Source organism: Octopus sinensis, linkage group LG12 (assembly GCF_006345805.1).
Source record: "Octopus sinensis linkage group LG12, ASM634580v1, whole genome shotgun sequence".
Taxonomy (NCBI): Eukaryota; Metazoa; Mollusca; class Cephalopoda; order Octopoda; family Octopodidae; genus Octopus; species Octopus sinensis.
In genome coordinates this window covers 16,275,360-16,292,859 of record NC_043008.1, presented here as the reverse complement: position 1 = coordinate 16,292,859, position 17,500 = coordinate 16,275,360, and positions in this window count along the sequence as shown.

Sequence of the window (17,500 nt, the reverse complement as noted above, 5' to 3'; positions counted from 1 at the left end):
ATACAACCACGCGAAATTGTTACAGGCATATACAGAATGTATTTCTCTAGGTATATATGTCTGTACATGTTTGCGTGCGCGCGCGTGTGTATGTGTGTGTTAAGCCTAAATATGTTTATCTGCATTACTATCACTCACTCTTTCTCTGTCTTTCATCACCCTTTATTTATATGTATATATATGTATGTGTAGATATATATATATATATATATATATATATATATATATATATATATATATATATATATATATATATATATACACATATATATATATATATCTATGTATATATATATATATATATATATATATATATATATATATATATATATATACATTTACAAACAAAAAGGGTGAAATATAATTAATTTTATTAAATTAATTATATTTCACCCTTTTTGTATATTGTACACTAATACTACCATACAGTAAATCTGCGGAACTTCGTTTCGTTGATAATGGTTTTGCAACTCACGTGGTGATTTTGGAAGGAAATACGATTTCGCTTGTCTATATAAATGTAGTGATGCTGGCAGACCATTATTATATCGTTCGGTGTCGCCTGATCGAGCCGGTATAATGGGTGAGTCTTTTTTCCCCTAGCATTTCTAGATTTATAGGAAATGGGTTGCAAATCCCGATTGTTTGTGGATACCTTTTTACTAGTAGGGAAATGGTGACCTATATATATATATATATATATATATATATATATATATATATAAGAAAAAAGGTTTGAAAATGCAATTTAAACGATGTTTATTTACTTAACCGGTTTCACTCTTTGGTAAAAGATTGTCAAAAGTTACATTTAAGGAAACATTGAATAATATGGGTTCAAAAAGAGTTTTTTACATAATTGTCACATTGAGTATTATGCATTCAAAGAGGTTTTTACATAATTGTCACATTGAGTATTATGCATTCAAAAAGGTTTTTACAATAATTGTCACATTGAGTATTATGCATTCAAAAAGGTTTTTACATAATTGTCACATTGGATATTATGAATTCAAAAATGTTTTTTTATACTAATTGTCACATTACATGTATAGATATAGTGTTTGGTAACAGAGAAGTTCAATAGTGTGATGAGAATGTTTGGGAAAAATTTGGCAGAAAAGGATAAAACAAATATATTATTGGGAATTGGTTGCGTTAATTATTGTTTGTCGCAAATTGTCACATTACATGTATATATATACAATCTTCGGTATATATATACAGCTTTTGACAGCAAAAATTAGAATGGCTTTTTTATACATCTCAGAATATTTTAAGTACAAGGCGAGAATATGTTTTTACTGACCTGTTGGGATTAGCAGAAAGGCTGAACTGAGAGAACAGAGGAAGTAGCCAATGTGGTGTATACTTCCCCTTTATGCATGAATGATTTTGGTTATCAGGAGGTTAGTATGCGGGTGTGAATAGATGTGTTCGTGCCCGCTGGTCAGATAGCGTCTGTTTGTCACACACATATATACACACACACACACACACACACAACAACACACACACACACACACACATAGTAAACAAACACACACCACATACAAACAACACACACACACAGAACACACACACCCACACACAACGCACCCACATATATCACATATACACACAGCACACAAATATAATATGTATCTATATATAACATACACAGATATATAACACACATACACACACAACACACACACACACACACACACACACACACAACACACGCACACATACATACATAATATAAATATCACACAAATACACCTAGCATATATATACACACATACAATATACACATACAGCATGTAAGCAATATACATACACAATATATGCATGCAATATACATACGCAGTACATACAATATATATATATATAGACAATGCATATACATATATACACATATACATATAAATAGTGTTTACATACACATACATAGATGTACCACATATACCCACAATACACATACATACAACGCATACACATACACGTACGCATACATATAATGTATATATACACACACACACACATAACATACACACACAATGTATACATATATATACACGCAATGCACATACCTGTATTCACGTATATATAGCACACCTACAATATACATATATACACTGCACACATACACACACATATATACACTTAATTGTACACATACATATACAATACACAGTGTGTGTGTGTGTGTGTGTGTGTGTATATGTGTGTGACAAACAGACGCTATCTGACCAGCGGGCACGAACACATCTATTCACACCCGCATACTAACCTCCTGATAACCCCAAAATCATTCATGCATAAAGGGGAAGTATACACCACATTGGCTACTTCCTCTGTTCTCTCAGTTCAGCCTTTCTGCTAATCCCAACAGGTCAGTAAAAACATATTCTCGCCTTGTACTTAAAATATTCTGAGATGTATAAAAAAGCCATTCTAATTTTTGCTGTCAAAAGGCTGTTATATATATACCGAAGATTGTATATATATACATGTAATGTGACAATTTGCGACAACCAATAATTAACGCAACCAATTCCCAATAATATATTTGTTTTATCCTTTTCTGCCAAATTTTCCCAAACATTCTCATCACACTATTGAACTTCTCTGTTACCAAACACTATATCTATACATGTAATGTGACAATTATGTAAAAAAAACATTTTTGAATTCATAATATCCAATGTGACAATTATGTAAAAACCTTTTTGAATGCATTAATACTCAATGTGACAATTATGTAAAAACCTTTTTGAATGCATAATACTCAATGTGACAATTATGTAAAAACCTCTTTGAATGCATATACTCAATGTGACAATTATGTAAAAAACTTTTTTGAACCCATATTATTCAATGTTTCCTTAAATGTAACTTTTGACAATCTTTTACAAAGAGAGTGAAACCGGTTAAGTAAATAAACATCGTTTAAATTGCATTTTCAAACCTTTTTTCTTATATAATCCCACTCGTGCGATACCCCACAACTCAACTTTTATATATATATATATATATATAATATATATATATATATATATATATATAATGAGGGTAGGAATTAATATTAATATCAATTTAAACCAGTGTCGTAGCATATTTTAAAAAGCTGAAAGTTAAATGATTATATTACATGCAATATATAAGACGTATAACCACCAAGGTGGATTCCTAAAATGCTAAGAGAAGACACGAAATAGTTTTACCACGAAGAATGTGTTCTCAAGAAATTATAGCAAACGCTAGAATTTAAAACGAGATCTTTTCATTTGTCTTGCTCGTTTTATATTCGGGCGTTTGCTGAAATTTCTTGAGAACAAATTCTTCGCGGTTCGACGATTTGGCGTCTTCTTCTAACATTTTAGGAATCCTATTACGTATACATACATGTGCGTGTATATGTAAATACGTGTGTAGTAATTCGGGTTTACGCACGCGTTCGCGTGAACCTGTAGTGTAATTCCTACAGTATCTACTTTACATTATCTCGATTGAAGGACTCCTCAAGCTATTCGGTTATTGTCAAAGATACGACACGGCACATATTACTTCACAAACTCTTTTGTTTTTAAAGCCATCTACTATTTTGGATGATCTGTCAATCAAGTAAAACAATTTGCCTGGAAACCACACCTTTAAACAAAAGAATTACAGTCAATGATGTTCTTCCTATATTTCGACGCCTACTTGACAGTTGATCAAAGGATAACGATTTGCTTTTGTCCGAAATACTTTGTAGAAGCTTTTCTGTTACGTGACTGTGTTACCCGCAAAAATTTGTTTGTTATAAAATTGCAAAGTTGTTAAGAAATTACAAGTGATCGTTCAAAATTCAGCAGAAATCAAGTGTATCGCGAGAGACTTTATAACTTAACTAATACCCTCCAGAAAAACACAGAGCGTAGCAGACACAGACAGAGACCAACCTCTGGAGTAAGCAACACAGGCACACTCTCACACACATACATCTTTCTATACATAACTCATATAAGGTCGCATATATATATATATATAATATATATATATATATATATATATAAAATATTATTCGAGACAAAACCACTATTTTGCAAAACAAACAAGGAAAGACTTAATCAATACATAAATTTCAATAAATAGTTCTGCGGGTGATGTATCCTTTAGATGAGGTAAAGCTTGCAGCTCGGGGGCATTCTTAGTTCTGTAATGCGACGATCCCTGAGATCGTTTCTGCCTTTTCGATTTGATGGTCGCTTTACTCGTGAATGGGTCGACCATGTCCAGGACTTTTGAGGTCATGGCTTTAAACAATTTCTACGTGTTTATGATATTTTTTTTATCTATTATTTTTTTTTAATTACCAGAACACGTTAAGGTCCGACCGACCATAAGAAACTAAAAATTTCTCGGTTCTTACATAGGAGGGACCTTAGTAAACTTATAATAATAATAGCATGGCCTCCACCAAGAGGCCAGACACATCCTTAGGTAGGTTAATTGATTGGTAGGTAGATTGCAGGTATATTGGGAAGATGATATAAATGAGTTATCCGAGTATGAAATAATTTATTAAAATTATATATATTATATATATATGGATGGCTGAAATCTAGAAGTTTTTCTTCATTCTCACTCTATTCATTTTGTATTATTCTTTTCTGTTGAAGAGCGTAGGCTCGAAGCGTAAGAGGCTTTTTCCTTTTCCCGAGCGTCAACCTAATAGATTTGCTTGTTGTTCGTACACCTGTCTCTGTGTTTGTTTTTCTATAAATTTCAACTATACATATGTGTGTGTATACGGGTGTGTGAGCACATATATATTTAGAGAAAAAGAGACCAACAGAGAAAGAGGGAGTGAGAGCGAGGGGAGATAGATAGATAGATAAAAATATAGATAGATAGATAGATAGATAGATGGATAGATAGATGGATAGATAGATAGATAGATAGATAGATAGATAGATAGATAGATAGATAGATAGATAGATAGATAGATCGATAGACAGACAGATATCGATAGATAGATATAGATATGTTTCTTTATTAGCCACACAGGGCTGCACACAGATAGAACAAATTACAAGGTAGAGCTTTTCTTTTGAAGGTTTAGAAAAAAAAAAGGAAGGGGGAGTTTCGATCAAAAGGGATCGTAAAAGGAGAGAAAGAGGACAAAAAAAGGGGGGTTAAAGAAAGGGGGAGAGGAAAAAAAAAGATAGATATAGATAGATAGATAGATAGATAGATAGATAGATAGATAGATAGATAGATAGATAGATTGATAGATAGACAGATGAACGAGTTCTAGGTTAGTTAAAATATATTTGTGACACTTTAAAAGCAAGCCCAATGTAGTTACTCTGGTGTAAAATTCTTTCTTATGGTAAAAGGTGTAAAAATATCATATCTGCACAGCAGATTCCCTGATACGCTTTCCTGGCATTTTAACTTCACGCAGTAGGAAATTCTGCACAGGGCACATTTAAAGCAGCTATTTTTCATCCCGACTACTCTCGACGGTAATATATTACATATCCCTGCATGTATGACACTACGAAAATGCTGCTATTTTAGTGTCGCAGAATCATCTGATAACCCATTTGCTGCAACGAAATACACATCTCTTTGTAATTCCAAGAAGTTCACCACGACCTACACGTTTTAGAAAAGGTGAATAAACCATAAATGTAATTTTATAGAGGTAGATATTATAGCGATAAGTTTTATATCATGAGTGCGCCTTTTTAATCGTTGGAGTTGTTAAATGATCTAACAAAAATGAATACATGGTGATTAGAGGCCGCATTTATTGAAGGAGATAGCCTCTCTCACATTGTCTAACACAATGTATAATATTTAATGATCCCTATAGATAGCCATTTACTGTAGTCACTGAGCAGATATCTACATTGCAACGATCCAGCTATTAAAGATGGAACCGAAAGCAACCGCCATGAGTACGGCTGCCAGCCTGATTGTAAGCTTTCGATTAAATTGATTTGATCACAGTCCTTCTCATAATATATTCCGTATCTACCCTTCGTGCATATATCACGTGAGGTAGAGAATTGTCCACCTGGATTTCACTTACTTTGCCTTACCGACAAGAGCATCACAGACAAGCGTTAAAATCTTGTCTGACAACTGGAGCAAAGTCGTTAATTTATCAGAGTTACTCCCCCAATTTTTCAAAATCATTTCCTTGCCTATTTCCTTTCTCAGCGTCACAATGGCATGACTCTGCTCAGCGTTGAGAATACTCCCGTTCTGCTGCCAGTTGCAGTACATATTTTCCAAGAATTCCTCGAATACGTCTTATCTATGAAGATAAACCTAGTAGGGTAGACTATGCAAACTCGTGTAGCCAGCCATAGCTAACTGTGTTCCATCAGCTATTAACGGCCTTTCGGCAAACTCCACCTCCCCGATCAGAGTAGCAGCTAGTACATCGCTACAGGTGATGAAGACCAATCTTTTCTACCAACCCTCACCCACCACAAACAGTTGAGGAAAATGCCTCTGAAATGCCGCACACATCTACTGCTACAAGCGATTTGTTTATTAATATAATATATGTATAGACAAAAATTAACATAATTGTAATGTCTCTCAGTTACGTTGAGAGGGTAATTTTATTTAAATTATTTTTGCTCTAATTAAGTTTGAGTTATCTTTTAAAAGGTGGTTGAGCTTAATATTAATATTATATAAAATACTGAATTCTGTCTTTATTGTTGCACTTGCACTATTCAGACCCATGAAAAAGCTTTCGTTCCCTTATCCATCACATTATACGTTCTATCTCTGATAAGGAAACCTCCGCTTTGGGCGTCTGAAAACTTGGCCAAGGGCCAATCACGCCGCCTGCACCCTAATCTCCTTAGCTTTCTCAAGCCCCTCATCTTCATTCCTAATTCGGGCTCCCTCATGTCTAGACTATTTTCTAATTAAAATTTATCGACTCTATTCCAATAACAAACAATAACAATAAAAAAAAATCCTTTCTTTTACGAGCAAAGGGCTTGAAAGTTTGTGGAAAGCAGAGGCAATAGTCAGTTTGATCGATTCCAATGTTAAACTCGTACATAGGTCATCGACCTTCAAGACATTAAAGGCGAAGCCAACTACAGCGGAATCTCAATTTTTTCAAGAACTTTAGTTTACGTTTATTAATTCATTTACGAACTAATGTCGTTTTGTTTCTATCATCATTATCATCATTATCAACACAGTCTTAGTCATCGTCTTTTTCTTAGTCACCGTCGTCGTCGTGATCATCATCATCATCATCATCCACTTCATTGTTGCCGTCGTCGTTTCATTTTTCACTTTATGATTGATTCTTTTTGGTTCTTGTTTTACTTTTCCATTTTTTCCTCCTCCTCCTCCAACTACTATTAATACTACTACTACTACTACTACTTCGCCGCCATTGATTCATTTTCCGAACATCTACAAAGTCACTACCTCCGACATCATCACAACTACTGCACCACCACCACCACCACCACCACCACCATAACCACCACCACCACCACCACTACTACTACTACTACTACTACTACTACTACTACTACTACTACTAATACCACTAATGCTGCTACTATTGCTACTGCTGTGGCTGCTGCTGTTTTTCCCCGCTTTCCTGATTCTGTCCATTTTTCTTCATCATATTTTCAATCTCATCCCATCAACCACGCCATTCCTCAACCTTGGTCACTGATATTACTTTTACTGTAATTGGTTGAAATACTGTATTTTCTCTCTTCTCTCTCCCCCTCTCTCTCCCCCTGTCTATCTCTCTCTCCTTTTACCTCATACTACATCTCTTCTGGCACCTATCACTTTTCTATTACTTTACTTACAAACTCATAACCATTACCTTCCTTTCTCTAAAATTTCACCACCTAAAAGCATTGTGTGAGTATGTGAGTGAGTGGTTGTTTGTATGTGTGTGTTTGCATGGTTGGATGTATGTGTCTGTTTGCCTATAGGGGTTTGTGCGGATGAGCATTTGTGTGTTTGTAATTGTATGTGTGTATGTGTGTTTGTTTATGTATGTATGTGTTTGTGTGTATGCTTGTGTGTGTGTGTGTGTATGTCTACGTATAACAAAACTGAGAACACTTCTTGCGTCGTCTTAGATTTATTATGAATTTCTATTAGTAGGCAAAATGATATTACCAACACTAGTTTTTTTCTTCATACGACGCAAATAAGAAAGAAACATGAAAATAGTGGAACTCAAATAGAAAATAAATTGATATTAAAAACAATATAGCATCTCAACAGTTCAAGAATTTGGTTGTTTACGTGACACAATGAAAGATTTCGTAGAAAAAATATCTAAAAATTTTCGTGCAAAGTATTTCAATTTCAGCTTAATGCAGATATTCTGCCAAAATATCCATTGAAATAATAGTTGAATTCTTTCTTCCTTTCTTTCTTTTCATTTATTTTACAATATCAAATTTTTAACGTATATCTTCTGATTGTGCGTTTACGTTCCCCGGTGTCTTGCGTTTATCTATTTCTAGGTATGGAGAGAGAAAATTAAAAAAAAAACTAGTTCGGTTTCTATTTGCTGAAAAAAATTAAAAAAACAAAATGATAATTTAGATATTGTGTATGTGATGTATATATTTATATTTTAAAAGTTATATACTGTATTTTTTTTTTTTTGAAATTTTTATCAAAAATTTCAGTTTTATGAATGAGAATGGATTATAGCTGAATCATTTTAAAACGTAAAGCAAAAAAATAAATTAATAAATAAATAATATAAACAATCATTTTAAATCAATGAACGATGTGCCAGGTTACAAAATAGTGTACTTGGTCTTAGCTATGACTATTTATGAAACGTGAGCTTGTAGTTTAGGAAAAGTTCTCAACGAATTACTTATTGTGTAAAACCACAGGGAGACACTTATGAAAGTTACTTAATACATAAAACCACAAACAACAAAACACTAAATCGATTCATCGGAAGGAGACAACTAACAATGAAACATTCATTTCCGCAGCTTATCTATCTACATCTTACATCATTTAGGATAATAATCACTAATTTTTCAAATAACGAGGTAGATAAGAATAGTCATAAGGTAAGCATTGAAATACTATATATCATATATACTGCGTGTTATTCCTTGTCATTACGCTTTACTCCGTGAATAAAGGCGGTGTGCTGGCAGAGCTGTTAGCAAGCTATGCAGAGATGATTAGCGGTATTTCGTCCGTCTTTACATTCTGAGTTCAAATTCCGCCGAGACTGCCCTCGCTTTTTTCATCTTCTACGGTTCGATAAAATAAGTGCCATTTGAAAACTGGGGTCGATGTAATCGATTTGGCCCCTCCCCCGCAATTGATGGGCATGTGCCGAAATGTGAAACTGGCATTACTCTGTGACCCATCAGGCCCACATGTACATTTTCATACTCATAATGTAAATACATACACGCATATCCGTAAATGTAGGTGAGTGTGTTTGCGTATGAGTGTGCGTGCATGCATATGTATTACTCTCTCTCTCTCTCTCTCTCTCTCACTCATATATACATACATATACATACAATCATCCAGATATATATATATATATATTAATAGTAATTGTATGACAACAAAATAATGAATGAGACCTCGATATTATGTAAATAGAGGAATTTATCTGTAACATAATATGTGCCAGTTATTTAGTTGCCATAAAATAATCCGAGTTGCGGATGTGAGTTTTATTATAGCAACCGAATAATTGTCACATACATTACAGATATACACATACACACCCTCACACACAGGCTCACACAGACACACACACACCACACACACACACACACACATATATATATATATATATATATATATATATATATTATATATATATATATATATATGTAATGTTTTAGGGACAACGTCCTGTCGCATATGGAGGTAGTAATTTGATGACATTTTTGGGCAGGTGCTAATCATGTGTGCGAAGTGGTACATATAAATGTGACGTAATTGACATTGTTAATTGCATCTTGGTCCTCCAAGCGCCTCACTCTGTTTTGTTTGTAGCAGTCTCCTGTTATTGGATTGCAAATTGTAAGGTCACGAGTCCAAGTAAGACTACACTTCACAGCAATAATACTTCAGGAAGTCTTTAGGAAACATAGCAATGTAGAATTTTTTCTTTTGTTTTTTTTTCTAAACCTGTGGAATATGAGCTGTACGGTTAGTACCATGACATGATATTTTCGCTCCCACAAATACAGTAAACATTTTACGATCCTCCCCTTACAGCCAACGATTTGTAATATAGAATTTGTAAAGATGACTAAAGGAATAATCGTTACCTGACATGTCCCAGTTCAAGATTTTGTAGGACTGAATGCCATGATCATTTACATACCTACAAAACTCCAGACAATTTACAGTATGATCATTTTCGGCAGCAGTAATACAAAGAATGCCGTATGTGTATTGTGAGATAGCTTCCTGTCAATGAATCTTGAGTTTCCCTCAGAGGAAGACATTTTTACTCATAAATTAATATTCTCTAATGAATTGTTTTCATTTTGATTCATGATTCTGAATACTTGTTCCTACATAAAAATCGATAAATAAAAGGAAGAGAAAAATATATTAAAGACAGCACAATGCGTTATGATTTTATGAGAACAGAACTCTATGATGTAGCAGTTATACATTTTGCCATTTGTTTTTTTTTTAATTCATTCGATTGCAAATATCTTTTAAACTAGCAGTATCGCCCGGCGTTGCTCGGGTTTGTTTCTACCCTTTAGAATTGAAATTTTTGAAAAGTAAAAGTTTTGCATTATGTAGCTTGTTATTCTCTTTAAGTGAACATTTTTCTGGCTGAAATACACCGAAAAATGGCGACACAGCAGTAAAAAAATCGTAAAAAATAGCGATTTTCATAGACAAAATGCACCTTTTTGATGTAAATAATTTTTGGTGTTAACATGGTTCGATTTGAATTTTTTCTACTACGGAAGGAAGAGCAAGCCTTCTTCTATCATACTGTCAATTTTGGTCAACTTGCGCCACAAGGTCTCGGAGGAGATAGTGTTAGTTGAAGGCTACCAAACCTGCCATACACTGACAACTTCAGCTTTATATATAGAGAGATTAAAGTGAAGCTACCTCTTTTCTCTCTACATCCACCAAAGGTTTGGTGAATTTGCGAAAAAGATACATGTAACACAAGCAACGGAAAAGATCCTGACGAAATATAACATGGAGGAGCCGAATGTAATTGTGTGAAGTATATACAATGATGTACCTTCTGCAGGATATACGCAGTAGATGCAGTCATGACTAACCGGATGCCTATTGTTTGCGATGATCTGTTACATTATTCTGATATGATTCTTTATCCTGACTTTTATGCCGGGAACGTTCTCATGCATAATAAAATGTAATCATGTATATTTGAATATCATAAAAGAAAGCCTCATTATAAAAATATACATACTGACGGTTTCGGTTAAATCAACAGAAATTAAGTATAAAATAACACATTGAATCAATGAAACAAACCAAATTTATTCATATTGCATTATGCTAAATTGAAAATAGAAAATATTTACATTATATAGATATTTAATGCAAATAATCGTAACTTTAAATGTGATGATATACTCTTCCATGTTATAAATATTTCAAATTATACAATAATTTCAATTTTTTCAATTATTAGGTATCATCATAAGTAAACTCATAAAATAAAAAACGAAGCACGTGACTCCGATTGATGTACATATATATTGTTAATCTTGTTATTGTTCTCGGAAATAACATTTTGCTTTCATTTCTTTTAATCGTTTTATACATCCTGTCATTAAATGGAGAATTGATGTAAGACTTAACCTGCCTTTCACTCTTCCAGAAATACATGCTGTAAAACTAAATATAGCCTCTAACATATACAAGTATAATATAACTGAAAAATATATGCATTCCTAGAACTCTACTTAACACGGTCAGCAATAATAATAATCGTTTCCGCTACAGGCACAGGGCCTGAAATTTTTTAGCGAACAGTTAGTCGATTGCATCGATCGCAGCCCTTAGCTTATAGTTATTAAATCGATCCCCAGAGAATGAACGACAATGTCAACCTCGGCGGAATTTGAACCCAGAACGTAAAGATGGACGAAATACCTATTTCTTTACTACCCACAATCGGCTAAACACAGAGAGGACAAACAAGGATAGACAAACGGATTAAGTCGATTATATCGACACCAGTGCGTAACTGGTACTTATTTAATCGACCTCGATACGATGAAAGGCAAAGTCGACCTCGGCGGAATTTGAACTCAGAACGTAACGGCAGACGAAATACGGCTACGCATTTCGCCCGGCGTGCTAACGTTTCTGCCAGCTCGCTGCCTTTCCCAGTGCTCAATTCCTTTTCTACTCAAGGCACAAGGCCCGAAAATTTGGGGAAGGCTAATAGATTACTTAGCCCCCATATTCAACTGGTGTTTATTTTATCGGATCTGAAGGGATGACAGGCTAAGCTGACCTCAGTAGAATTTGATCTCAATACTTCAAGACAGACAAAATACTACTAGGCATTTTTTCGGCTGGTCAACAATCACAATAAGCAGTAAGTGTCAAAACTTTAGGAAAACAAATGGTACACATAACTGACTGTTAATGCGAGGAAATGAAAAGCAAAGTTGAAGGCTTTCAATTGAAGTGAAATGATCTTCAGTTATAGTATATGTGTAATATAGCGATCTCATTATTTTTTGTATCTTTTATTTTTTACCCTTTACGTGTTTCAGTCTTTTGCCTTCAGCCACACTGAGTGCCGCCTTGATGGTGGAGCTTTGACCTCTGAATATAAAAGGGCAGAACTAATCCCAATCATATCTTTTTTCGGACGCCATATCTCCCATCCCTGAAGGCACTAAGTTATTTTAAATAGCGGAGAAAAACCCATACATTAAGCTGCAGAAAATATGAAATTAAATAAAACCCAGTAATTAATTTCTTCTTTTGTTAGTAGCAGAACGATAAAAAGTAAATTTGACCGCAGAATGAATTAGAATCACGATACAAAACCATGATTAAATACCTTAAAACTACCGTAATGTTCTTACACTTATGTTCTGTTAACGTCCATATTTAATTTAGAAAAATTTCTGCCAGCTCTATATGGGAGGTAAACACAGTAACGAATCATCATGAAAGGTGCATAGACATGAATATTCAACTGGTACATAGTTTATTGAAATCTGAATAATAATATCATGTGATTTTTACATGGAGGTTATCTCTTCTTTGTCTCTTGTTATATAAAGTATAAATACGAGAAAACGTAATTAATTGTAAACTAGCAGTATTTACAGAGAAAGAACAAGATTGAATCACATGCTCTCCTTAGTTAAATAAATAAATGAATGAAAAAAACACAAAACGTTATAATTTCAGCGCTTGTTTTTTTTTGATAATATGAATACTGAATAATGTGCTGTGTCAATAAGAATATGGCGACAGTTGTCTCTGCGACATAAAAAAGGGAAAAAAAAAGCAATTACTTTTATGACTATTTAATTCTGGTAATGCCAGTAAACACCTTAGCAACATAGTAATGTATTTCTCAAAGTTTGCTCTGTTAGTGTTGAAAAATGCCATCAAATCTGTTAACCCGCCTTGTCTCTTCACCAACGAAAAAATATGTACTTAGCGAAAGTGAAGCAACGAAATACACAAGATTGCCACGACCCATGCAAAAATCGTTGCGGTTTTTATCTGTACACTAGAAAGAACAGCTATAACTTCCTCAATTTATGTTTCACTTTCCAGAAGAAGAACACAGCAGGGTGTACTTATGGCTACAACGATTTTAGTCATAAATATCTACTTTAAATCCTGCTTTAGAGATACGGAAAAATAGTAACAACGGTAGTAGAAATGTTACAATGTCTTTCACGTAAAAATATAATAGGATATTTTTCATATCATGTAATGTAAATGTTATGTGTACCAACTTTTAATAATTAATATACGAGGGTGGCGAGCTGGCAGAAACGTTAGCACGCCGGGTGAAATGCGTAGCCGTATTTCGTCTGCCGTTACGTTCTGAGTTCAAATTCCGCCGAGGTCGATTTTTCCTTTTATCCTTTCGGGGTCGATAAATTAAGTACCAGTTACCCACTGTGGTCGATATAATCGACTTAATATGTTTGTATGTCCTTGTTTGTCGACCCTATGTTTAGCACCTTGTGGGTAGCAATAGTAAAGAAATAGGAATTTTATATGTCTTTCCGTTCTGAGTTCGTCGAAGTCGGCTTATGACCACAACTGGTTCCGACTGACTGGTCAAAAGTTGATTTGGTCCTAAGTCAGCCTACTGATCTTTGTTTTATATCTTTACATTCGTAATGTACATTCTCATGTAAATGTCACACACAGCATTCTGTATTATACTATAATACTGACATATAGTAATAGTCAATACTTTCGGCGTCTCAAGCTGTCATCGTATAAACAAATACGACGTTTCTTCGATGTCTCCGCGATACGATTGTCAACCAATACAGTGGTGATCGATAACCAAACCTGGGGGAAACGATTGTTAGCGGACATCACCTGTAGACAGGTTAGTTTCTAAGAAATTAAACCCATTAGATTTCAATTGGACTATTTATTATTGCTGCCGGAAGCTGGCGCGCCGATCGTCATAAAGTCGATCGGCCGTAAGCCAAACAGGTCGTAAGTCGACGACGACTTGTATATTGAAATAAAACTTCAAGTTAATAATGAAATTCGTACTTAGGTTTGACTTATACAGGAAACCTAATTAGAAAAAAATATTTCAGATGTTATACAAGCTTTTTGTACTGAGTGTAAAAGAGAATATATGCTGTACATTCTAAAACTGTGATGATATATCCAAGGCATTTGGGATGAACCTTGGCAGCGTGATTAATGCAATTTCATTGCCGCCCCATTTTTTGTCGTATTGTGTTGCAAAATAGACAAATGCAAAGTGTCTTTATGTCAATCAAACTCGTAAGTGTGAAATTCTGTTCACAGAAACTGTCTAAATACAGTCAAGTGTTTATTCTTGCTTTTAGGAGGCACAGAAAACCACCTATTGCAAGCAGTCGAAAATTATACATCTACATACCGTTGTTCGTGTGCGAGCCTTTATTTCCTTGTATACATTTGGCAGCAAGTCAACGGACACACATTCATATAGAAACGAACTGTCCTATTTAACCTACCTCCCTTCTTTTCTAGCCTTCTCTTTAACATTGTTAATGATATAAACTAATATTATATGCTCCATTCTCTTTTTCTATTCCATTTGTTCTTTTTAGTCCATCACAAGAGCCTGATCTTTTATCTGTCGCATCTCCTCATTTCTCCTTTCTCCTTTCCTACTCTTCTTCCTTCTCGTCCGTTTTTTCTTATACTTATCCTCCATTTTCTTCTTCAACCTCCCTCTTCACCTTTTCTTTTATTCCTCTTATTCCTCCATCTCTATCGTTCCTATTTATTGTATGATTTCTGATGTGAAATCGTGTGTTAAAAGAGATATTGTTTATATTTCGGGATGGTCCTCTTTTCCTTTTTGCCAAATCAACACACACGCACTTTATACTCGTCTGTAGCACTTTTAGAGAAATGATCAAAATCAAGTAGAATAGGGGGAGACGTGAGATAGAAAGTCACTGTAGATGTCACAGGATCTGTGTCAAAAGATATTAAACGACGGACACTAAAATAAGAAAAATAATAAAGCTAAAGTGGAAGAACAATATATAGTGCGTGTGTTTATTAGGTAACAAAATTACCATCCCGAAATAAATGTATTTATCTATTTATTTATATATTTGCCTTCGTGTAACCTTCTTTAGGTGTTTAGAAATTGCTGTGACTATTCACTAAATGAAGCGATCTTGAGAAATAAGATAATTAAAGCAAGGGATATTAGACACAGTCGTAAACACCACACGCGACACAATAAAAGTAACTACATAGCTTCAGTACAAGGAAATATTTATTAGTAAGCTTACAAACAAAGTATAGGAGTGTTTTATGTGGCAACTACTTTCACATGAACATCACAAACTATATCTCAATTCGTCTAAACGAGGTAACTATTCACTGAATGTACTCTAACGAATGAATATTTGTATATGTGTCTGTACATATATACATATACATATATATATATACATATACATATAGGTGTCTATCTATAAATCAATCTCTCTCTCTCTCTGTCTCTCTCTCTGTATATATATATATATATATATATGTGTGTGTGTATATACATATGTACATATATATATATATATATATATATATAGATATATATATATATATATATATACACACGATAAACCACATACGAATTATATATGATGCAAGTAATATTACGGCTAGTGTCGTAAGATAATCGGTGCATAAACTTAGTTTTATAGTAGACATCATGTTTAAACTCCAAATTGAAGCTAGAATTAAGCCGGAACGATGTATTTAAGTATAAGTGATTATGCACAACTCAGCGTGTAATAGAAAACGTTAAACATTTTCAATCATTACAAAACCTCGCTTTAGAAAGCCCTCTAGCAATTCACTTATTCAATTCATGTAGAGAAAATGAAATGAAAGGGTTACCCACGATCTGTTTTACCATTCATTCAAGGACAAATATTCTCACGTTCTTTGAGCTTTACATGGATAAATATGGCAGTCCTCGTTGAAACAAAACAAACAAAATTACTTTAAAAGGTTAGAATAAGCTTGTATACCCACCGTTCATCAGCAGTGTCATTAAATGAATATAATCATGGATAACAGTGTATTTAGTTATATTTGATATTTCACAGAGCCGCCTTGAAATTTTGACATAGTTATGCTTTCTTATATTTCATTTTCCAAATAAAAGAGATGACTACGGTCATATTCGCGCCTTGCACAGATCAGCATATATAGCCAAGCCATAACTTGTAGAATTATTATCTGCTGAATGATTAATTATATATAAATGTATACCTACTTCTATACTGCTTATGATAAGCATATCTTTACTTGACTTGATGATAGGCACTAAATTTATCTGTAATAAATACGTAATATTAATATTCAGGTATAACTTGCAATCCACCCGCTTATAAGTGTATCTCAAAATGTTATTATATATTCATTTCTCCATGTACGTATCCATGAAATTATCAAAGATGTCCACAGAAAGAGTTCATATGTGTATTCGTCATACGTAATTTGTTGTCATAATTTCGATAAAAAAAATATATTGTGAAATAAAAAAGCGGAAAATATATCATTTCGTTTCACATATAGTGAAATATATCAACGATGTTATATGTGGATATATATATCTTTCAAGTTTTCTGTGTGTATGTATAAAAGAACGTAAGTGAGGATATGCACAGTTATGTGCATACACACACACGTGTGAGTGGCTGTGTGTGAATAGCATTCATAAAAATATTTTTACATTGGCATTCCAGCCTATTATGATGTT